Here is a 23,701-nt window from a genome sequence, read left to right as displayed (position 1 = left end):
AAAGACACAGTAAAAGGATTCCTTTTAACTGCTACTTCTGCCCTGGACCCTTTTCCTCTCTCCCCATATCTCCTCAGGCCCTGTTATCAGATCACTCAAAACTCTTAAAGGTCATGTCATGTGATGGGGAGAACTGAACCGTAGGCAGTATGGGTCAGATGACCCCACCACACTCACCCTTAGCACATTAATTGTAACATGTTTTTACAATGAGATAGGATGTTTTTCTTCCCAATTTTATCTTTTACTTTATCAGAGATCATCACCAATATTAACTTACTCTTCTAGGCAGTGGGCCTGATGGGTAGTGCACTGGGCTTAAACTCAGGAGACTTGGGTTCCATTCACAGCTCTGCCACTGGACTTGGGCAAGTCACTACTTCTCTATGCCTTAGTTTCCCCATCTGTAAAATGGGAATAATGATACTGCGCTCCTTTGTAAAGCCATTTTTCATCAGTAGCTTTCCAGTTCTACATAAGAGCTAGGTATTCTTATTTATAATACTTTGGGCCAGGATCCTCTAGTCCAGCTGAGCTGCACTCTGCACAGAGCCAGAAGCAGCAAGGTGCAAAGCTTTTATATATATATAAAATATATATATATATATATATATATAAAATATAAATATAAAATATATATATATATATATATATATAAAATATATATATATATATATATATATATATATATATATATATATATATATATATATATATATATATATATATATGGCCTAAGATGTAGCTGGCTGCCCATTGTTCCCTGGGGCCATTCTGGCAGCCAGAAGAGCTTGGATTACCCTTTTCCCTGAGGAGAAAACCCTACTCAAGGTCTAGGGAAGGGGAGACACAGGTAGCTGGATAAACCCATTTTAAGGTCCCTTTGCACTACTAGAGCAGCTCAGAGGAGTTATCAAGGACCCAAGGATCTAGCCTCTTATTTTTACTGACCAACTTTCATCCAGAACAATCAGACTCTTTCTGATCAGAGTTACTCACTAACTGCTGAGAAGGTCACCTCTGGGGTGGCATTCTGGGCCAGTAACACAATGCCAGAGTTGTAAGGAGGGTACGTGAAGAATAACGGTCTCAGTTACTCGGATCAGCAGAATACAATTACCAGCATCAGAATCCAGTCAGGACCCCAAAATCAAGCAGAGGACTCCACTCTGCTCAGATGTACTGTAGTCTTGGCCTGATGCAGGGGTGGCTCTAGGCATTTTGCAGCCCCAAGCAAAGCAGGCAGGCTGTCTTCTGGCTGCTTGCCTGCAGGAGGTCTCTGGTCCCGCAGATTCGGTGGCTTGCCTGTGGGATGTCTGCCGAAGCTGCGGGACCAGCGGACCCTCCGCAGGCTAGCCACTGAAGGCAACCTGCCTGCCGGCCTCACGGCGACCGGCAGAGCACCACCCCCCCGTGGCTTGCCGCCCCAGGCACGCGCTTGGCGTACTGGTGCCTGGAGCCGTCCCTGGCCTGATGGATACAAGACCACATGCCTAAAGGAGAATGAAACACAAGGCTCCAAGTAACACAGTGGAACATCATAAACCCAGGGTCAAATCCAGCCTTTATGTGCTCCAGTCAGTACAATGGGGAATAATAAAATCATGCCTCTGTTTAACCTAATGTGCAGGGCCTAGGTAATTCAGTTTCCCTCTTTGCTGCTTAGAAGTGGTTAAAAGGCAGCAGCACGAAGACCCTTTCCAGCCAAAGCAAATCATTGCAAGCTTGCACAATGGGAGTACTGTCATGCACTGCGTTTTCTCCAAAGCTAGTACCCACACACTTCGGTGGACTTCACCCTGCTAGCCATGCGCCCCATCCACTGGTGAGAATCAATCCAGGCATACGGGCTCTCTTGGCCAAGACTTGCATCAGAGATGCATTAGAGATTTCACACGCAATAGCTGCATCCTGTACTAAACCAGCTCTGGGGTAAGTTGCCAAATGCACATCTCTTCCACTAGTTAGCTCACTATTTGGCAGATTCCAGCTGATCTGCCAGGCAGCACCCCATGAGGTGTTCTGAGAATATTACGTCTAGCTCTTGGTACCCCAATGACAGGATCTCACAGACTCTGTTCTGGTTTGGCCCTTTTCAGCCACACTCATGTTTTTTATTCTTTGTCTAACAGTAGCACTGCTGATATCAGGCCTGTCCTGTAGTAGGCAATATATAATCACCTAGTGAGAGACATCACCTGTCCCTGAGTTTAAAGTCAAAATAGACAGGAGGAGTGGGAGGGGAAACTGAGGCACAGAACGTGGGCATGACTTGCCCAAGGCCACTCACCAAATATGCCTATTCCAGACAGAAAGGAGAACCTGGGTCTCCTGACTCTTGGTGGGCTTTACCCACTAGGCCAGACTGCACTGCCTCTTTCTAGCAACTCCTGCTCAGCCCCCAGCTCCGATGCACCATACTGGGTGCATCCTAAGCAGAAGAAAGGAGACAGATGCAAAAACCATATTGTGTGGAAGAAAGACCCTCTGGATTGCCCCTTTCCTACCTCTGGTAGGTTTTTTGTGAGATGGGAAATAAGTAGAGTAGTTAAGATGGTAAGTTAATGGCTCAGGTTGGACATCATGCTGTGCACTCCTAGAGCACAGATTCAGCTCAGGCCTGGTCATCAGTGCCCCTCATGTTAATGGGCCATAGCTCTCAGAGTAGCTTCCCCCTCACTAACAGCACCACCATCACTGGTTCTACTTGTCCCCAGTGGTAGCAGTCTCAGCAGAGAGACAAAGGACTCAATGGTTCCTGGAGGCTACACTGCACTCCCACCAGCAGCAGTGAGTGAGACTTGTATGGGGCAGCGGTGCGTGCTGTGCAGCTTAGGCTATGTGACTCATGCCAGCGGACACAGGCCAGGTCTCCAGCTGGTGTACATCAGTTCAGTTCCACTGACTTTAACAGAGCAATACGGGTGTATACCAGCCAAAAAGCTGGTCCAGCAAGTCAATGGCAGGGGTTAAGTGGAGTCTCCAGAGACTCTAGAACCTTTCACCAGCAATAGAGTCACACCTGGGGAAAAAAGTGAAGATTTAAAAAATTACAAAAATAAGTGATTGTACAGTTCCCTGGATCGGGGCCTCTATGCACCACAGCAGCCCATAGAATCATATGGAATTTGCCCAAACTTATTTGGAGTCATTCAGATTTTAAAAGATTAGATCTTTATTTTTTGGCCAGAAGACAAGTATTTTCAGTGGCAGTTTCACCATTTTCACAGCCTCAGATAGGGACATCTTAAAATAAAGAAAGGGGATGGACTATGTCTGAACACTGTTCTCAAAGAGCAGCTGGCATAAGGTACTTTGGTTACTCTCACGCAATGCAGATTTTCTCCCCTACTCAGCTCCTACGACCTGGCATGTGCAGACAAGAATATCAGTTTAGGGGCTTTTACAAATTTCTGGTTCTTTACATGAGATGTTTCATAACACTCAAATACCACTGCTATACTGCGCTTGTGGAGAAACACATAAATAACCACTGAAAGGCAAAGAAAAAAATTCAGATCTAAGCAAAACCAGTTTCCTGATACCCCTCACCAAGCACTGAAACCACACTGGATTTCCACACTTGGGCTATACTGGACTGCCCAGACACTGATTATCAGCCAGAGTGCTCAGAGGCAGGTTTTCGCTCTGCCCTCCTTATTATTTGTATGACAGTAATGTGGAGAAGCCCCAACTGAGAGCCAGGTCTCAGAGAGCTGGGTGCTGTACACACATATTGTAAGAGAGAGCTCCTGCCACCAGACAAGACAAAAGGTGGGAAAAAACAAGCATCAGTAACATTGTTTTCAGAGGAGGAACTCAGGCACAGTGAGATTAAGTAACTGCCCAAGGTGACAAAGAATGAACGTAAGAACAGCCACACTGGGTCAGACCAAAGGTCCATCTAGCTCAGTATCCTGTCTACCGACAGTGGCCATTGCCAGGTGCTTCAGAGGGAATGAACAGAACAGGGAATCATCAAGTAATGCATCCCCTGTCGCCCATTCCCAGCTTCTGGCAAACAGAGGCTGCAGACACCATCCCTGCCCATCCTGGCTAATAGCCATTGATGGACCTATCCTCCATGAATTTATCTAGCTCTTTTTTGAACCTCTTTATAGTCTTGGCCCAGGGCAGCCCAGATGGGGAGGCAAGTGGGGCAATTTGCCCCAGGCCCCGGGCCCCACAGAGGCCCCCCCCTGAGAGTTTTTCGGGGCCCCTGGAGCAGGGTCCTTCACTCGTTCTGGGGGCCCCGGAAAACTCTTGTGGGGCTTGGGCCCCCGGAGCTTCTTCCGCTATGGGTCTTCGGTGGCACGGGGTCCTTCCACTCCAGGACCCGCCGCCAAGGTGCCCTGAAGACCTGCGGCGGGGGGTCCTTCCGCCCCGGGACCCGCTGCCAAAGTGCCGGGTCTTTGGCACCAATTCGGAGGTGGGGGCCCACCCGCCGCCGAAGACCCCAGGCCTCCTGAACCCTCTGGCAAAGAGTTCCACAGGTTGACTGTGTGTTGTGTGAAAAAATACTTCCTGTTGTTTGTTTTTAAATGCCTGTAGCAAAGCCAAGAATTCAGAGATAAATTCAGAGATTTCAAGGACAGAAGGGATCACTGTGATCATCAAGCCTGACCTCCTGTAAAGGGCAGGGCAACTGAATCCAGATCTCCCAGGTCTGAGAGCAGGGGCTTGCCCAACTATATTCCTCCTCTCAGATCTCCAGTTTAGGGCAGACTGATGGAACTACACAAGTGACCTGAGCCATCTCTTGCCAGTTTTACACCAATTTAAGCCGTATAAACCCTTCGTGCGGTGCCCTCCCAATCTTTATTGCCAAGGAGTTTTAACACAGAGATACACTCTTCTAGAAAGGGTGCCTGGGTGGCAGAATGGCCTATGTGTCAAGAAGGATGCAAGGCCCCGTTTGGAAAACCTTGCTGAACAGCATTATTAATTCACAACCTCTCACTGCTGCCATTTGCAGCAGAAAGGCTGATTTTTCCCCCCATCTACAAATGACTTCCAAGGCAGATTATACTGTCTAATCAACAACAACTTCAAAAGGGCTTAGCGCTAAAATAAAGCCATAGGGAGCCTTAACAATCACCAGCATTACATGGGGAACAAAGAGGGTGTTTGGGTTGTGACTGAAGGTGGGAGATTTGGGTTTTAACAACTCAATCATGCTAGAGTGGAGCATGCACGTCATGCTGCTTGCGTTTTGTAAATCTTATGTAGAGCGAGAGCTCTTTGCTACATGTGGAAATTTAGCCACTTCTGGAGTGGAATGTAGCAGCTGTTAAACACTAACCAGGAGTAATTCTAAATAATGCTAATTTGTGCTCCTGTAGAACCTTCCTACCATAGCTGCTTGAGAATTAGCAGAGTCCAATGAACAGGACGCTGGGTTGGGACTCAGGACACTTGGGCTTTATTCCCAGCTCTACTGCTGGGTGACCTGGGGCAACTCACTTTGCCTTAGTTTCCCCTTCTGTGAAAAAGAGATAATGATACTGGCTGCCTTTGAAATTGTGAAACTTGTATATAGTGTTTTTCCTTGGTAGACTTCAGAGCTAGCTATTAATTATTATTACTTGGGCAAGTGTCTTCCCTCTCTGGTTCCCCTCTCATTCTATGCCTGTCTTGTCAGTTTAGACTGCGAGATCTTTGGAGCAGGGACCGTCTCTTACTATGTGCATATAGTGCTTAGCACAATGGGGTAGCACCTCTATGGATCACCGCAGTAGACATAATCTTCTAGCTGAGGGTCTGAATGTGCTTTATAGACACTGAAGTCTTACCCCCGTGAGCTAACTGTTGTAGCCTCTAGTTCACCAATGAGACACAGAGAGCTTAAGTGACTTTCCCAAGGTCACAGAAGGAAGCCTGTGACAGAGCTGGGAAGATCACACCAATGTCCCTATTTTTGATTCTGTGCTTGACCACTAGGCAATATTTCCTTCTGCACAACAGTTTTAGGACAGGACATGAAAAAAAATACTGTATCCAACTGAAACTGCTGGGGGAGTTTTAGGTCACAAGAATGCAATGACCTGAACTGGAATATGGCCTCATGCCATGGCCAACACAGCTGCTCTCTCCCAAAGTATCTTGGGACTTTTGACAAGGGAAGCAGTCCAAAATACACCACCTCTCTAGCAGTGCAATATGCCTGGCCCACACTGGGGCATTGGTCAGTGCTGGCTCTGAGATAGAGCAGCTCCAGCTACTGTATCACCCACACAATTTCCTGGGGTACCCTGGAATTTTGGCTGGAAGCCTCATCCCAGATCTAACCAAGCACAGCCCCTCTTAGCTTGCACGCCCCATCAAGCTCAAAATTCAAGGTGGAACGGCTGCCAAGCTCGATAAGTACAGTCCTGGCCCAATGAGTACAGTCCATGACTGGGCCATAGGCCAGTATTAGCCACAGGCCAGCTGGACCTGCCACCCCCAAGTTGGTCTTGTAGGAAGAACCACAGTGGAGGCTTGTATGTTGTCAAGTCCTCTGAGCTGGATGCAGGCGTCTGTCCTATCTGCTGTGATCTCCACTAAGACCTCAGCTCCAAGGCGTGGCATCTATCAGGACAGCACTACCGGAAGTCAAGCAGAGCTCCAGTGCTCCGGGAGAGGATAGCATCTGTTTGCAAGTGTTTGTGCTTCTAATCAGCCCGAGCCTAGCAAATCACCAACTGTCATAACCTAGTTGAGACATTAACCCTTAGCTATCTGTTTATGACACCAACAATAGTGAACGCTGTCTCATTTCCCACCGACACTTGTTGAAATTATCATTCCCCTTATTGTTCTGCAGCAGATTGACAGGAAATCACTTGCCTGTCCTTTGCCTCCCTCTCCTTCCCTCTCCCTGATCTTCCTGACTGCTGCTCTGGCACAATGCACAGAGATTGTTACAGCCACTGGTTAGACTGGGGCCATAATGAGAAACTGGCAAGTGCCCAGTCATGTCCCCAATGTACAGCCAAGTCCTTCTATTGGGAAGGACCTAGAGATTCTGCAGCCCTGTCCCGGCTAACGGCTGGCTTCCCAGCTACTCTTCAACAGAGGTGGAGGGTACAGTGTCCCAGTGCAATCAGTAACCAGAGTAGAGTTGTTGCACAGGGTGAGGGGCAAGCAGGCTTCTGCATCCAGTGCTGAGTGTCTGAACACCCTGCACATGCAGAACCCCACAGGGCCACCCAGAGAATTCAAGGGGCCTGGGGCAAAGCAATTTCGGGGGCTGTCATAAACAGATAGCTAAGGGTTAATGTCTCTTTCACCTGAAGCACCTGACCAGAGGACCAATCAGGAAACCGGATTTTTTCAACTTTGGGTGGAGGGAATTTTGTGTCTGAGGTCTTTGTTTTCTGAATGCCTGCTGTCTCTGAGCTTTGGAGAAGTAGTTTTTTGTTTTCTAATCTTCTGTTTCTAAGTGTAAGGACAAAGAGATCAGGACAAAGAGATTAGATAGTAAGTTATATGGTTTCTTTGTCCTTACACTTAGAAACAGAAGATTAGAAAACAAAAAACTACTTCTCCAAAGCTCAGAGACAGCAGGCAGACAGAAAACAAAGACCTCAGACACAAAATTCCCTCCACCCAAAGTTGAAAAAATCTGGTTTCCTGATTGGTCCTCTGGTCAGGTGCTTCAGGTGAAAGAGACATTAACCCTTAGCTATCTGTTTATGACAGGGGCCCCTTCCATAAAAAAACAGTTGAAATAGTATAGAATACTATATTCTCATGGGGACCCCTGTGGGGCCTGGGGCAAATTGCCCCACTTGCCCCCCCCCCCGGGCGGCCCTGGAACCCCAGCTTGCAGCAGCTCCGCCAAACACACAAGCTGCAGGATCAGAGCTGATGCTGGTGGATCCACCAGCCATTAACCCCACAGAGCTGGGGAAGAAAGGGCTGCCCCAAGTCTGCACTAATTAGGGCACAGCTGATCGGGGTGGACTCTCCCCTCTCACAGCACCTGGGAATGCCCCCTGAGCCAAGCCTAGCTATTTAGGCTTGGTATAGGCAAGGAGAGCTCAGCGAAGGAATTTAGGAGAGAGATAAAGGGTGTACAGTGATTGCCAGCCATAGTAGGGAACGGACTCCCCCATCACAGGTGAAACATTATGCAGTCAGACCAGGGGCATCAGTATTGTACAGCAAGGACTCTGAAGCTTGTGTTAATGACCCCTGTAGAGGGCAGGGTTAGTCTAAGACAGGGGTGGCCAACCTGAGCCTGAGAAGGAGCCAGAATTTACCAAAGGACATTGCCAAAGAGCCCCGGTTATGTCAGCAGCCCCCCATAAATTCCCCAATCCCGCTCCCAGCACCTCCCACCTGCTGGCAGCCCCCACCAATCAGCACCTACTCCCCTTTCCCACCACCCACTGCAATCAGCTGTTTCACGCGCACAGGAGACTATGGCGGGAGGGGGAAGGAGCGAGAGTACGGCAAGCTCAGTGGCCTTGGGGGAATGGGTGCAGAGGGAGCAGGGCCTGGGGCAGAACCAGGGGTTGAGCAGTGAGCCCTCCCGGCACATTGGAAAGTTGGCGCCAGTAGCTCCAGCCCCGGAATCGGTGCCTATACAAGGAGCCGCATATTAACTTCTGCAGAGCCGCACGTGGCTCCGGAGACAGAGGTTGGCCACCCCGGTCTAAGACCTAGATGGAGGGAGAGATACGGATGGTCTCAAGGAGAAGGTGACGGCACATGCAGTTGGTGGAGTTTAGCCCCAATGCAGAGTGAGCAGAATCTGTGTTACAGGGGACAGGGCTGGGCTGTCTTGTAAGGTCATGCAGTGCAGTTCTCTCCACCCAGAACCCTGAAGTGCTGTCAGGATCCATTCCTGCCAGCTTCGTTGTTCTGCAGCTTTACTGGGAGAGACTGAAGATGGGCATCTAAGTGATAACCCACCGGATTTACTTCTTTCTAATAGAACCCTGGTCAATAAGCCTCTCAGACCACTAGCCTGCAGCCGATGAAAGATGCTCACAGAACTATAATGGTTATAGACAGAACGGACCTGGTGGCTAGTCAGTCCCTCAAGGGTCCATGCAGGATTCTTCCTTACACTGTGTTCCCTAGCCCAGCTACTTTCAAACTTTTTTCATTTGCAGACCCCTTAAAAACTTTGAATGGAAGTGCAGACCCCTTTGGAAATCTTAGACACTCTGTAGACTCCCAGGAGGTCCGCGGACCACAGCTTGAAAACCACAGCCCTAGGGCTGTCTTCAAGTCAGCTTAAACGGCTGACAGACCTCCTGGTCATCATTCATACAGCCCTAATGTGCTTGGCCCCGGCTGGGAAGCTCAGCATGACAGCTGCATCCAAATAGGACACTTAGCCAGCAGAGCCCACATTACTCCTTGTCAAGACTAGAGATCTCTCAGTGGAGGGCCTGAGGCCATGGTGCAACTCATGCCAGGACTCTGAGCCATCTCCAGGCTGGATACAAAAGCTACCTCTTCACCCAGGTATTCCTCAGCAAGATGAGCTGGGTCATTCAACGCGACCCATCTGAGCATGCAGAACAGAGCTATTTGGAAACATGGGAACAGGTTTCACCACAAATATTCCTTAACATTCTTCTCCTGATTTTTCCATGTTCAAAGTTTCCAACCCACTCCAGGTGGGAGCCATTCCATGCGCTTGTCTAGCTACTGCACCGAGAAACATACGCAACAACAATCATCACCTTGCTGCTACGAAACCCTTCCTGATATTTTAGCCTTACTTTTCATTTGCTTATTTGACTCCCAAGGCTAATGGACATTGCACTGGGATTTCCCATAACCCTTTGCAGGGCCTGTCTCCTGCTACACCCTCCCGCCACGTTTCAGATGACAAACATCTGTTCTGCCAACAGCAGAAGTGTCTTGATTTTAAGAATCGGAAATTCTGGACTATCTTGCTAAACAATACCATTTTAAAAAATGCACAAAAGCTGTCAGGAGCCATTGGGTCAGTACCAGGTACACAGGATTTTTTTTTAAATTGTCTTTAGCTATTAAAATGTTCTGGACACAGATTAACTGTCTGTGCTCAGTATTTATTGCCATTCACCTGCCTTGAAATTGGAACTTCAAGCACTTTGATAAATGGATTGGAAGGTTTGCCTAGTTTCACAGAAGTGCTTCTGCACTCATCTTCTCTGCTGAGATGCTAGCTTGTAACCTCCTGCAGCAGCACTTCTCAGGGAGCCCCGGGGGAGATCTTTATGCTGCCTATAGCAATGACACCTGGGAAGGTGGGAGGGTGACGCTGCATATATATATGATCCCCATGGTCATTAGTGGGGATGAAGCCTGGAACCATCAGCACAAGGCCCTCCCACTGTAGCTAAAGGAGTAATTCCAACAGCTGTAAAGAACAGGTTCTTATCCTGGCAGAGATCAGCCACACGGAGGAGACACGGGCACAAGCAATAACCCCATTTGTCACAGCTGTATATCAGCACAAGTCCACACTATGTCAAGGTGCTGGCTCCATCTATGTAAGTACCAGTTGACCCAGCACTTCAATTCACAATACACTAGTAATCTGGAGACTCACAGGGCTGCACTCACTCTTCCAAGAAGACTACCTAAATTCCTTGTTGCATCATATCTACTTCCAAAGCATAAAAACAAAGAGATGTCCCTTTAAGGGGGTAATTGCATGTCCCCTGCATACAGATTAGCACTGTGTCTGTTCCATAGGGTTTATTAAATGAGGCCCTACATAAATACATAACTGAAACATAAGAAACTTGGAAGGGCCAAGGTCCACCAATTCCACCCTCCACAGAAAGATACTGATGGTATGGGATATGCCTGCAGTGTTTCTCACATCAAGGAACAGACTGGAGTTGGCTGCAACAAATAGGGGTAAGGGATGGGGTGCTCACCCCACTCTTGGCTAGAAAGGGTTAATGAGGCTGAGAAGGGGCCGATTAATAGGCTACCTAACTCTCCTCAGGTGTGGCCTAAGTAATATGTGATTGAGGAGGGAGCTCAGCTGGAAGGAATAGGTGCAGCTGGAAGTTGGCTGTAAGAAAGGGCTGCCATGAAGGAGACTATAGCCACTCTCTGGGCATTAGAGAGGGAAAGGAGGAATCCTTGGGGGAGAGTAGAAACCCTGGGGGTCCAGGCTCTGAAAGAAGGTGCAGAAGCATGAGGGAAGCAGAGTAGGAAAAGGCTCAGAGAAACAGCAGCAAGGTGGGACATTGCAGATCTTGGCTGCTGATGTGAGGGTCCCTGAGCCAGAACCCAGAGCAGAGGGCAGGCCCAGGTTCCCCTACCAGCTACCGGGGAAGTGGCACATTCAGGGCAGTGGATCTGAACACTGCCTGGAACCATTCATCTTGTGGGATTCTGATACCCAAAGAGTGACCGTCATAGATGGAGGGCCCAGCTGCAAAGAGGGAGCATGCTGAGTCCCAGAGGGGCTGCGGTGAGAGTAAATGAGCAACGGAAGGGAGGTCAGACCTGGATGGAGCTGATCCCTGGAGCAGCCAGGAGGAGATTACTCACTGCAGGTGGTGAGCACCCCAAGACAGGGTTCCCCTCTTGAGGTTTTTGTCCCGGTGGTTTTCCCTAGCTATCTAGCGCCCCCATTGACCAGCATAGCCAATAAAGCTCCAGGTGACCCAACACGGTCTCCCTCAATCTGACCTGGACTTCACAGTCCTGGAATGGCCTGCTGACTACACCACAGTGTCTTAATGGACACGCTGTCCCCACTGGTTGCATCAGAGGAACAACTCATGAGCACTCAGCCAAAATTCCCTCCCAAACCTTAATACAGAGTTCAATTCCACCCTTTCCACAGGAGCAAGAATCACTGTAATTACACGTCATCCCATATAGGCCGTAAAACATACCTGGTGTTAAGTATTTGTCCAATGTGATTATTCTTCCGCCCTGTGAACCTCTGGATCCTGTGCATGCCCTTTCCTGTCTTACCACATTGGTTAAGGCATGTGTGTGAATCAGGGCCCTCCTACATTCTCCCACGTGTGGTTATCTTGCAGTGAACTCCACAAGGCTACACACTCTCTCCATTCCCTTCTGCCTGAGCACAGACACAAAGAGTTTTCCATCAGCAATTAACCCCCGGTTCAGCTCAATAGGACTGATTTGATTGTAGAACAATATACGAAAAGTAAAGATTAGCAGGGCAAGCTCTTTAATGCTCTAGGCATCAGTGCAGCTACTTAAAATCAGATTTCTCTTCCTCCTTGGTGCTTGATTAAAGGTTTTTAAGGCTTCCCTCTCCCATTTCCAGATGCTTAAGTGGGGTGACGGAGAGGAAAAAAAAGATTGCTGAAATGACAAGAGCGTGCATCTCAGGTATCTTTGGGACAACAACGTGTGTATGGGTAGCACTCTGTGTGCGCTAATGCAATGGTTCGGTATTGCTAATCAGCATGGAATGGTGCAATGGAATTAGCAGGGCATTTCAGGAATAGGCAGATATTCTTAAAAGACTTGCACTTGGTGAAGAAATAGACTCAAAGGGTCAGCTTAGGTGCATGGCGATTTATTCAAACTTTGCATGGTGGCTAAGTCCGCTATGACAAAATATCCGATTAAAGCAACACAACCATAAATCCCAAACACCCGAAGGCAACATCTAATGAATAACTGACTTGTATAGCGAACAAACCTGTGCAATAAATCAATCCATCAACAGGGCTTTCGACACAAGCGAGCCCATCAGAACAAATTTCCTTAGGAAGATATACTGATCTGGTGACGGAAATGCACATGCCAGGAACCAGTGGATGTATGTTTCAAAGAAAGGACACTGTTGCTAATTAAGGGAGCTTGAAACGGATTCCTATCCCTGCCTGAGTCATCTGCAGAGACAAAGGGTAGGGGCTATCAGCCAGTGAATAGAGTTGAGTCAAATGATTACCCAGTGTGACTGCTTTCATCGTGAAAAGGGTTCTACAGGGCCAGTCTCGAAGGCAGAGGAGAGGCAGCTAGCACATGCATTAACGTGTCCAGTCCTAGTGCCTTAGCTTTTATTAAAAAGTATCAAGATGATACAGGTTGAGAGCAGGTGACAGAACAGGACTCATGAGGAAAGGCAAAGGGATGCACGTTAATGTAATAAAGTCAATTCATGCTTTGTGTTCGTGTGGTGCCTTTCATCTGCAGATCTCAAAGGAGAAAAGGTATCATTTGGACAAATTCATCCCTGGTGTGACTCTAGCAAGGTAAATGGAGTTATACCAAGGAAGTATTTAGCCCACCAGCCCCATTTTACAGGTGGAGAAACTGATCCACAAATTGGCCAGAGCCTAAATTAAGTATCCACTGATTTTGGCCACCTCAATTTTTGGACTTCCAATCTGTGCCACCTCGTTTTCAGAGGTACTGCGTACCTACAGCGCCACTGGACTGCAATGGGAGCTCAGCATCTCTGACCATCAAGAGACTCTCAAGATTGGTACCCAAAGCTAGTGAATGCTTTTGAAATGGTAGGCTTAAGTGACGAACCTAACTGCACAGAGAAAGTCCGCAGCATTCCTGGAACTAGAACCCAGCTCTCTCAACTCCTCATCGTGTGCTCTAAACAAGGAGACCACGCTGCCTCCCATAGAGATGACATTTCAAGGAGGAAGCATGATAACGGTCTCTAAAATATTTAAGGGGCCATACTGTTGGGATGGAAAGGACTCTATCTACAACAACAAAAGCAAAATAAGGGACCAGGGGCATCAGCCATGGACAACGTGACACAGCCGAGTTTATCTTGAAAATTAGGATGACTTTCAAGTCAGCAAAGGACAATCTGACAGCAGGAGCAAGACCAGATGAGTGCACAGAAGGGAGAAGTGCATGGACAGGAATTGTATAACGCTTATCACTGGAGAATGAATTAGATGACATGAGAGATGCCTTCCAACTCTAGCTTAATATGGAAACATTTCAGAAAAATACCTTGGCCACAATATCTACAATTGCATGCATACAGAGTGCAGAGCGGTTGCTTCGTAATTCCTGATGCTCACTTGCTCGGAGTCTAACTGATCACCGTATGTGGGGTCAGGAAGGAATTTCCTCCCAGGTCAGATTGTCAGTGTGGATTGCTTGCCAGGATTACCTAGATATATCTCATTTAATCATTTGCCTGTCATTGCAGGAGTCTGTGACACATAATCTAGTATCCTGTAATACTTTGGTCTTACTTCCGTTGTCTGGTTTAGGGTGTGGGTGCTGGGTGGGTTGGTGGCTTGTGAGATACAGGTGGCCAGACTAGATGATCCAGTGGTCCCTTCTGGCCTTACAACCTATGATTTTACGTTCCTAGAGCTACTGTCAACTTCTTGGGCCAAATTCATCCATGGCGTAACTCTAGTGAAGTCAGCACCCTGTCTCTGGACCTCTGTCTAGAATAGACTTTCCACTCTAACGGGTTCAGCGTTTTCCTTATGCTGTTAGCGCAGTGCCCATATAGTAAGCACAACCCTACCGCCTACAATGGAATGTTACATCTCACCATGCGGGGGGGTCGGCCCCCCGAGTATGGTCCGATTGGAAATGATGGAGACTAGTCACACCAAATTTTCATATTGGTGGGCTGGAGGGAACAGAACAATTTCCTCTCAAGAGCTCAGTATTTAATCCTCCTCCAAATACTGTTTTCATCTTTCCTGCCATGCTTCCCCATAAATCCAGCAGCATGACTTCATACATAACATAGCTCACGATCTCTCTGGCTAATTTCAGGTCAGCTGGCCACTTCCTGATCAAAGTTTCTGAAGGCATTTTACAGAAGGTAGACAGTGAAAAAGAAAAAAACCTCCCTCTGGTTTAATTTTGAAAAACCAAAGGGGTGGAGGGAACTCACTCCAACCAAAAAATAAAAAATAAATAAATCAACAAATGATCTCTCATGTTCTCTGACAGAGGTAACCAATTTAAATTTCCATAAAGGAGGCAGTGAGGTGTGTCTTTGGGAAATGGAGTCACCAATCAAGCAGTCCTCTGATTTAAAATATTATCTTTTTTTATTATTATTTTCTGAGGGCTTCCTGGAGCAACACAAAAGATTATCTCAGTGTAATCAAACTAATACAAAACCCTTTGCCCTTAGACTATCTGTAAGTAATTTGCAAGACACAGTGATGAACGGACTGTCTGAAGGGACGTAATTTGTTTCTAATTCTCTTTTATACGTGTTTTATAAAATTCCAAGCATACTTCACACTGTGGTTTTATGCAGCCATCTACAATACAGCATACATGCAAGAGAGGAGGAAGAACTGAGTTTGACACAGCCTTCCATCACTATGTTGCCCTCTTTTTTTGATCTGAGTGCCTAATCACATTTCAGGTGCCTGGGGATGTTCAGGTTGGAAGTAGGAACTGATGGAGTCAGGTATTCTCTTCGATGCCACCTTGTTTATTTACAAGGACTGCACAGAGTCCTGCTTCTCCGAATGCAGAAGGAACCAACTGCAAAAGGAGCAGTTTCCCAGCTTACAGCCCCAAGCCTCTTTAGCCAACAGCCCCAAAAGCTCTCTCTCTAGCTTTTCCCAGGTCACACCATGCTCACAGGCTAATCTTTGGCTTTCTTGCCTCGCTCTGATCCCGCTTCTTGTGTGTTCTCTCTCACACATACCCACATATGCCTGATCACAATATCCAGTGGACCCCCACCCACAGGATGCTAGTTACTGGGCAGACTCTGTTAAAGCTAGTTTTAGGTGCAGTCCCCTAGCCACCCTTTTACCTGTCTTCTACAAAGGGCATCTTCTCACTTCAGTTTGACCAAAGTTTTAACTCAACCCATAACAAGGTTTCACTCAGCTCAGAACAGTAAAGATTTTTGTTCAAAGGACACGTGAAGAGCATTTGGTGGTCTCAGCCTAGCCCTACATGAATGCGTCTCTGCACCACCGGACCACCATGCAACCTTAAATATGCTGGTACTGTTAGCGTACCCTGTGCAGGAGGAGCTTCATACTGGAATAGCAGGGACTAATACAAGACAGTTAAGCAGTGCACTGGAAGAGCTGTGTCTGGGACATCCACTACTGGAAGAATAGAAGGTGCTACCAATCAGAATTGTAACGGCTTTGCCAGAGCTGTGTGGTGCCCCAGGACCGGGAGAGCAAGGGGTGCTGCAGACCAGGGTGGTGGTGGCTCAGGATCCTGCTCCCATTGAAGTTAAGGGCTTGACTACAGTCATGTTGGACTGGCCCAAGAACTGCAAGGGCTACTGCTGATCATACTGGTGGTGCAATGTCCAGGGGCAACTTGAATGATACCTTCCCTGTCATGCTGTGCTTGTCTTCAGCTAGACTCCACATTTCAGTGTGCATCAGCTTATCCCCACATTAACCACACACACAGTAGGGATTGGCAGTTAACCCACTAACCTGCAATCCCAGTCTCCAGCTCCGCCTGTTCTATCCAATGAAACGTGCACCCACATGCCAAACACCCCCTGCCAAGATGGATCTCCAGACAAGCCTGGAAGGCAACATTTCCACAGGGAGCAGAATGGTTATAAAATGGTCTCACCGACAGACACAAGCAAAGCTTTATATAGATATATATTTGGCCGGCTTGGTAGCTGATGTATCCTGCTGTCAGATATCACACAGCACTTTGTCTGCAGACGTGTTCTGCTAGTTCCATATAATGCAGTGCAATCAATAGAGACTGTTTTCTACAAATCACCCAGCCAGATGCCAAAGCTTTTTCTTTTTGATTGTTTGTTTTTAAGACCCACACTGGAGTGTGTTTACTTTAGTTTTCCTAGGAGAAGGTATTTTTAAAAAGGGACTAGTCAGACACCACCCACCCGCCAGTGTGCAAAAACCCTGCACTTCTTTCACACCCCTGGAGATCACACAGGAGAGGTCTGAGTGCCCAAGAAACACGGGCTTTGATTCATTTATTTACCACTGCAGAATTTCTGCAGGTAATTAATTAGCCAGTCCTATACCTAGCAACAGGTGGGCACAGCCTTGCCAGCGAAAGCTGAGAGGCAGGCAGGTATTTCACAACAGACCCACTTCAGCCTTCATAGGCTGGGTTCATTAGAAGATGAATTCATTTGCACACTAAGGACATAGAATAACCCTGAAAACACCTGCATTTCTTAGGGGAAAAAATACATCTGATTTTAGCTTTGCTCAGGAAGAGTCAGTTAAGCTCCTTACCACCATCGGTATCCATCCCCCATGAAGAAAATAAGTGCCCAATTCCTGCAAAGCACTCGTGCCCTGAGTAACTGGAGTGCTTAGGTGAGTAAAGTTACTCAAGTGAGTAAGCCTCTGCAAGAGTGGACTTAAAACATGCTTCCTCCTTACCGCCCACCATCTGACTGCAGGCTGCCCATTTCACAGGTAGCATCTTCATATCAGACATCAGAGGGTGTAAGGCGACAGTAAACTCAAACCATGGCACAGGGCAGACACGTGGCCACTTGATTGGCTTGGATCTGAAATCTATGGCCAGCCTGTTATACACACAGAGAGCGATTTCATTCAGACAGCCTCGCTTCACGGTGGAGAAGAATCAGAACAGATTCTCTGTTTTACAAGCTGATGTTCAAACCCAGGCAACGCCGGAGGGGGGAGAAGCGGTTGATTAAACAGCATCAGGAAAATCTCTGGATTGGGAAGGAAACGTTTTATAGACAGAAGAAAAAAAATTAAATCGCCTTTGATATTGTCTCTCTCGCTGGCGGTTTTGAAGACTTGCTTATTGCATTTCCAGCTATCACCATCATCTTTCTCTGCGTTTTTAAAGTGCAGGAAAAGAAGCCAATTCTTTAGTGGTATTTAACTTAAAAAATGAGACTTGGCCCCCAGGTGGAGTATAACTGAGCAGCTAGCGCCATCTCTCTGTCACTCTGCATCATCAAAAATAGCTAAATCCAGCCAAAAAGGCACCAAGATCATCCAGGGCCAAATCCATCCAAAGTGTAAATCCACTGAAGTCAGCTGAGTTACATCAAGGACAATTGTGGCTCACGGTCCTTTGCAACAAGAAAGAACAGAAAATGGATCTACACAGCCGCTTCCCCCCACCGATACACACACACACACTCACACACACACATTAGTTAGTTATCTGTAGCTGTGCAGTATTAAATTCAGGAGACTGTAATAATTCTTCTTAAGCTAAACCCTGACTGTGGTAAATCTCTGATGGGGTGGGGTTTGCTAAAGTGGGTTAGAAATGGGAGATTTGACTAGGTTATTAGCATTATTTTAATTTAAACCCCCCCCCAGCACCCCTCTCCCGAAGGGGCTTGCGGAGGTTGGCCTGGATGGTGGGAGAGGGGAAGGCAGACAAAGCGGCGCCTTGCAGTTCATCTCAAGCTCAGCGGCGAGTCCCTCCTGAGACTAGAGGAAGCGAGTTCCAAAGCAGGTGGCTTCTCTCCTTCTCAAGAGGTAGCTCCTGGCAAGCGCCTTTAGCTCTGAGAGCGAACTGGGACCCCACTCTCCCCCTCCAAACAGAGGGGCAGACGCGCCTGGGGAGCGCAAATCCCTGATGACTCATTTACCCTCTCTGCCTCAGTTTCCCCATGTTTATAAATCAAGCGGGGGTGTAATATTTATCTACCTCACAGCGGCGCTCTGAAGATTTGCTACCGCCTTTAATCAATTACAGCCATAAACAGAGATACATGACCATGGCACTTCAGCCTTCTCTGGTACCTGCTACGCATCCAGCCATCCGTTTTCCTCTAGCCCTGAACATCCATCTGAAGAGCGCAGACCATTTCAACCCGAATGGTGCTCACAAGCCCCGAGGATTCAAATCACCTTGTTCAAAACCTGCCAGGGGGCTGGCTGGGGAAGGGACGGCTCGCAGATCTGTAATTCTGCAAAGGCTCATAGATTTCAATTTCCCAGGTAGTGCTCAACTGCGGGTGATTTGCCAAGGGCCAGGCGCCAGGAGTCCCCCCCCCCCGCCCCGCTTGACTTCAGCTCTTTCTGTTGCGTCCTCCGCAGTGAAGTAAATTCGGGAGGCATAATGCGCACTGACCCAGGGATAACTCCGAATGGAAGAGCTCCACGGAGCGGGGGGGATAATCCCTGCGCCTTGACTGGAAAGTGAAATGAGATCTCTGCCAGCGCCTCCAGCTCCCGGAGCAAAGGACTCTCAGCACAGCCTCTCTCTTTCCATTTGGGCACCTACCCCTCAGGGGGAGCGGGCTGGATTTTTAAAGAATTTCACCCATTCTCCTCCCCCTCCCCCACCAAAAGATTATGAAAAACGTGCCCCCTTCGGATCCACACACCCCTTCCTAGCTGCCCGCATCTACAGCCGCTGCGATTTTCAGCAGCATCCGAAGCAAAGCAGTAATAGGCATTGGGGCGTCGATGGGGAGTGGGTCCCGAGAACGGAGATCGAAGCCGGCGTAAGAACCGCAGGACCTAGGTGAATTTGGAATCGATGTAATGGGAAGGGGGTTGTTTCCATTACAGCCCCAGGCTGCCTCCCACCCCACCAATCCCATCTTTATGCAGCTTCCAAGCTCATCTCTCAGCTGATCTATTTTCCGTTGGCGATCGCCAAAGTCTACGCTCATTATTACCAATATACCCTCGTTACTCCGTCCTTATTAAAGTCGCTAGAATCAACTCCACCGCCTGCCCGGGGTAATTTAATAAGACTGCAACTGCCGTGTGAGATCAAATAAACAAATAATCAACAGGTAAAGGGAGAGGGGAAGGAAGGGGAAGACCCATTTACCAGGCACGAAGTGTTTCCCAATGTCCGCCTGTTTGCCAATGACAGCATCCTTCCCGAGGTGCTGCGTCCAGAGATCATGTGCATTTCAGGCGCTGGAAATCGCTTAGTGGCACAGGCAGATGTTAGCATCTGGGCAAGGTGGGTCTTTTTGCTCTCACCACTCATGTCAACTGCGCTGGACCTGTCTATATTTCTAGAGATTTTGAACCTGAACATAGCAAGATCCTCGCCAGAGTTGGGATCTGGTGTGTTATTTGTTTATTCTGCCTTTTGCCTTGATATTCACATTCCTGGGTGCAATTTATTCCTGTGGATGATTCGCATGAACCGGGCAGTGGTCCCCTTCATGAGTCATACCTTTGCTTCTCCGCGCTCCAGTCAATAAAAAGTACCAGCTCCCTTGCTGAGTTTATTGAAAACCCGTGACAGACGCTCCTGCCTCTTTGTATCCAGTGCGTGGACAGAATCCGTTTGGACATTGGTGGGAAAATGCACATTAATCCTCAGCCTTCTGTTTCCTACCAGCCTTCTAAGAGCCCTGGCTGAAATATCTATATGCGAAGGCTGGAGTGTACCTTGATCACCCCCATCATATCATCTACACACAATGTCACGCAGTGAAATATATTTTTAAAAGAGGTGGATGGGGAGAGGGACAGTCCGACACATTCTGCTGTCCATTGCCACACTGGGTGATTTAGAACAAGGTGCTCTGTAATTAAGCATCCCTGAGGGAGTTTTCTTTTTTCCACAGTGCTGGCTAATTCATACCTGGGTTTTAAAAATACTGAACGCGTAATATCTTCAGCAGCACTGGGAACTGGGGGTGGAGGTTTGATCTGCACCTGTGTTAAAGGATCGTTTTCTAAGATGTGAGATAAAGTGTTGATAAGGGGAGGAGCAGGGGAGGGGGCGAGATGGAGAGAGAGGGACAGTAAAGGTTTGCGCCTTCTCAAATGATTGCCTGCAGCGGTGCGCTGGTGATAAACAAAACCAAAACGGAAGGGCCGGATGGCTACCAAAACTCCCCTGGGGAGAGAGGACGAGATGGAGGCTGGGGAGGAAAGGCAAGTCACTCCCGCTGTAAGTAAACACAACTGCGATGCCATCACACACTTTGTTTTCCACAGTCTAGGGCATGTCAGCCTGAAATCTGCCTCTCAACCACAGGTAGCCCCACGCCACCGTGCAGTTTAGAGCACGTTGGCTTTGCAGCACGGGGGCAATCTTTGGAGGGTGCTAGTTTCCTCTTCTTTCTTCCCCCCATCGGTTTGTTTCATATCCTCCCCCCTCTCTTCCCCCAGAGCACCCGTACGGATGGGTGGTTCATTTCCCCGGGCTGCGCGTGCATGCCTGCGCTTTTTCCAGGCGCACCAGTATTTTCCACGGCGCCGGCTTGTGTTACCCACCGGACCCGAGCCTACAAAAGCGACAAAACTTCAAATCGAAGGTAGGAAGCTTTGGCTTGGAACTGAAAGGGAGGAGAAAGTATGTGCCCGAGAGAGAGGATGGGTTAACATGATCTCCCAGCCTGGTTCAAAAGAAACCTCGGATTCTCATTCTCGGGTCCTGCTTTTTGCATTGCCGTCCAATGACTAGAAGCCCCCCACCCTGCATCCAAAGCAGGACAGCAAGCCGAGAGAGTGCCCCTCGCTTTCTCCCCACCCGGCCCCCCGTCAATAAGAAAGAAGCATCTTACCTGATGGACTTTCTAGATTATATCCCGCTCTCCTTTTCTGTCCAATTCCCAGTGGAAACCACCAACAAATCCAGGGGTAACCAAACAAACATTTGGCAGCGTGTGAAGTCCTGGAGAATGAGGCAGCTCTCTGGCTCGCTCGCCCTCTGCCCACCCCCTCCCCCTCCCGCCCCACTCGCTCCTTTATTCAAAATATTTAACTTTGATTGAAAAAAAAAAACCAAAAAGAAAAATACCTTTGGCGTCTCTGCAGGAAGGCGGCTGGGAGCGAAAAGCAATAAATAAAGGAATCCTTAGCAGAGCGGGGAAAATACAATTAAAAACCAACCGATGATTAGATCCACGGAGACAAGCAAGTCTTCTTTGAAAAACATTAAAGAGAGGTTCAGGGCAGCTTTCCCACCAGTGCAGAGAGAGAACGGTCCTCCCGGGAAAGAGACGTTGGTTAAGATCCACTGGGGTCTGTCTGCTTTTTTTTTCTTGTTTTCCCTCTTTTCAATTCCCACTTCTGAACCGCTCGCTCGCTCTCCCTCTCTGTGAAACTAGATCCAGTCTGTGTAGCCAGGGGCTGCATTAAGGATTACATCAGGCTTTTATAAGCTTCCCAGATCACACATTAGAGTGAGAGAGGGAGGGAGGGCTGGAGGGAGGGAGCGCTAGGAGAGGGGGAGGGATAATACACACACACACACACACACACACACACACAGAGCTCTGGAACAGGCGGCTATAGACCGAGCCCCTCCTCGGGCACATTTTGGCACAGGGCATTCTGCCCTGGCCTGGCGAGAGCTGCAGGAGCCAAGGGAGCGCTGAGAACCAGGCAGCGCAGCCTCTCCGGGGAACTTTGCTCCGCCGGGGAGCCGGGAGGTGAAGGGGTGGGGGCAGTGGTGGTTAGTGCTTGTGCTGTTAAATTACATATAAATCCCCAAATTCAAGTGTCCTCGTGGTGAGGAGGCCGGGCAGGTAACACACACACCCCCTCCCGGGAAGATTGCAGCCACAGCAGCAGAGAGGCCAGGCTGGACGCGAAGCTGGATCGGATGGAGCGCAGCGCTCTGGCGGAGAGAGGGGAAGCCCGCGGCGAGGCGCAGGGACCTCAGCAGCTCGCTCGCTTGCTCTGGAGAGGCTCTTTCCCGCACGCTGGGGAGATCCAGGCAGGAGGGGGTTAAGGGGGGAGGCAGAAGCGCGGCCGGAATGGAGAGAAGAGAGCGCCAGGGATAGGGAATGGGGGCCAGAGAGGCGCACCCTGGAGGGACAGCCTTGGGCGCTCCACCTCTCCCCTTCCGACCCCGCGTCCCCTGCGTCTTCTCCCTCCTTCCCCCCACCACTGTGTCTCCTTCCCTCCTCCTCCCCAGCATTCCCCTCCCTCGCTCCATCCCCAGAGACAAGAGAAGTGCCTGGGAAATGCAACCCGGGCAGGTCGCCGGAGAGCCAGCCCCGCTCGCCAGGGACAAGATGCGCCCTGCCTCGTTCCAGGGGCACGGGCTTGTGATCAAGTGCGAGCCCATCACGCCTTGCCGTGGACCTCTTTCCGGCAGAGAGAGGCTGGAAGTTTCCCTTGGGGGCGATTCCCTCGGATTCAGGCTCCGTGATTTATTTGCCCCAGGCAGAGGTTTTCCCTAGCAGGAGAAAGGAGCAAAGATTAACCCTCCTCGCGTGCGCGGCTGGGTTGCCATCAGGCAATCTGCGCGCAGACCGGCACAGTGTGTGTTGGAGACAGGGAGCGAGGGAGACCAGGTTATGGGGGAAGGTGGTTTGGATAAAGGGCCGAACTCTGTCCCCATCCCGTTTTGGATGAAGCAAGCGCTCGCTGGCTGGGATGCAGCCTCATGAAAGAGGGGCGGGGGATGGTTGGAGTTTAACCAGCAAGGAAGCTGGAAAAGCTTGCGTCCTCCGGGCACGGGGCTGCCTGTGGATGAAGGGAGGAGAGGGGAAGACAGAGAAGCAGGGGAAAGAGAAGGAAGAAAGGGAGAGAAGGGAGGGAAGCAGAGAGAGGGGAGGGGAAGGAGGAGGGAACGATAATGACCAAGGGGGAGGGTAAACAGGTGGGGGACTCCAGCCCTCTGAGCATCCTGCAAGGCTCCTAGGACATGCTGCCCCCCTTAGGCTACAGAGCTCAGAACAGGGGGAGGAAAGGGATCCCACCCCCCTTTCCGCAGGCGGTCTGAACGGGAACCAAAGCAAAGGGCCTCTGGCCAGGCTGCTGCCGATCCTTGCTCTGGGGCAGGGACCTGTTTCACCTGCCTTCTCACAACATGAGGCACTTCCCTTGCCACCCATCCCGGGCCTGAGCTACTGGGC

General features: G+C 49.1%; 1 protein-coding gene across 1 annotated transcript in view; it reads right to left on the bottom strand.

The window, feature by feature from the left end:
* ADGRB1 (adhesion G protein-coupled receptor B1) overlaps positions 1-21,518 on the bottom strand; it is a 383,634-nt gene extending 362,116 nt beyond the window's left edge. The window contains exon 1 of the mRNA XM_050940709.1: positions 21,398-21,518. The gene's annotated coding sequence lies outside the window, so the exon portion shown is untranslated. The remainder of the gene's footprint in view (positions 1-21,397) is intronic.
* Between the last annotated feature and the right edge of the window lie 2,183 nt (positions 21,519-23,701).

Source organism: Gopherus flavomarginatus, chromosome 2 (genome assembly GCF_025201925.1).
Source record: "Gopherus flavomarginatus isolate rGopFla2 chromosome 2, rGopFla2.mat.asm, whole genome shotgun sequence".
Classification (NCBI taxonomy): domain Eukaryota; kingdom Metazoa; phylum Chordata; order Testudines; family Testudinidae; genus Gopherus; species Gopherus flavomarginatus.
This window is presented reverse-complemented; position numbering and strand designations above follow the sequence as displayed.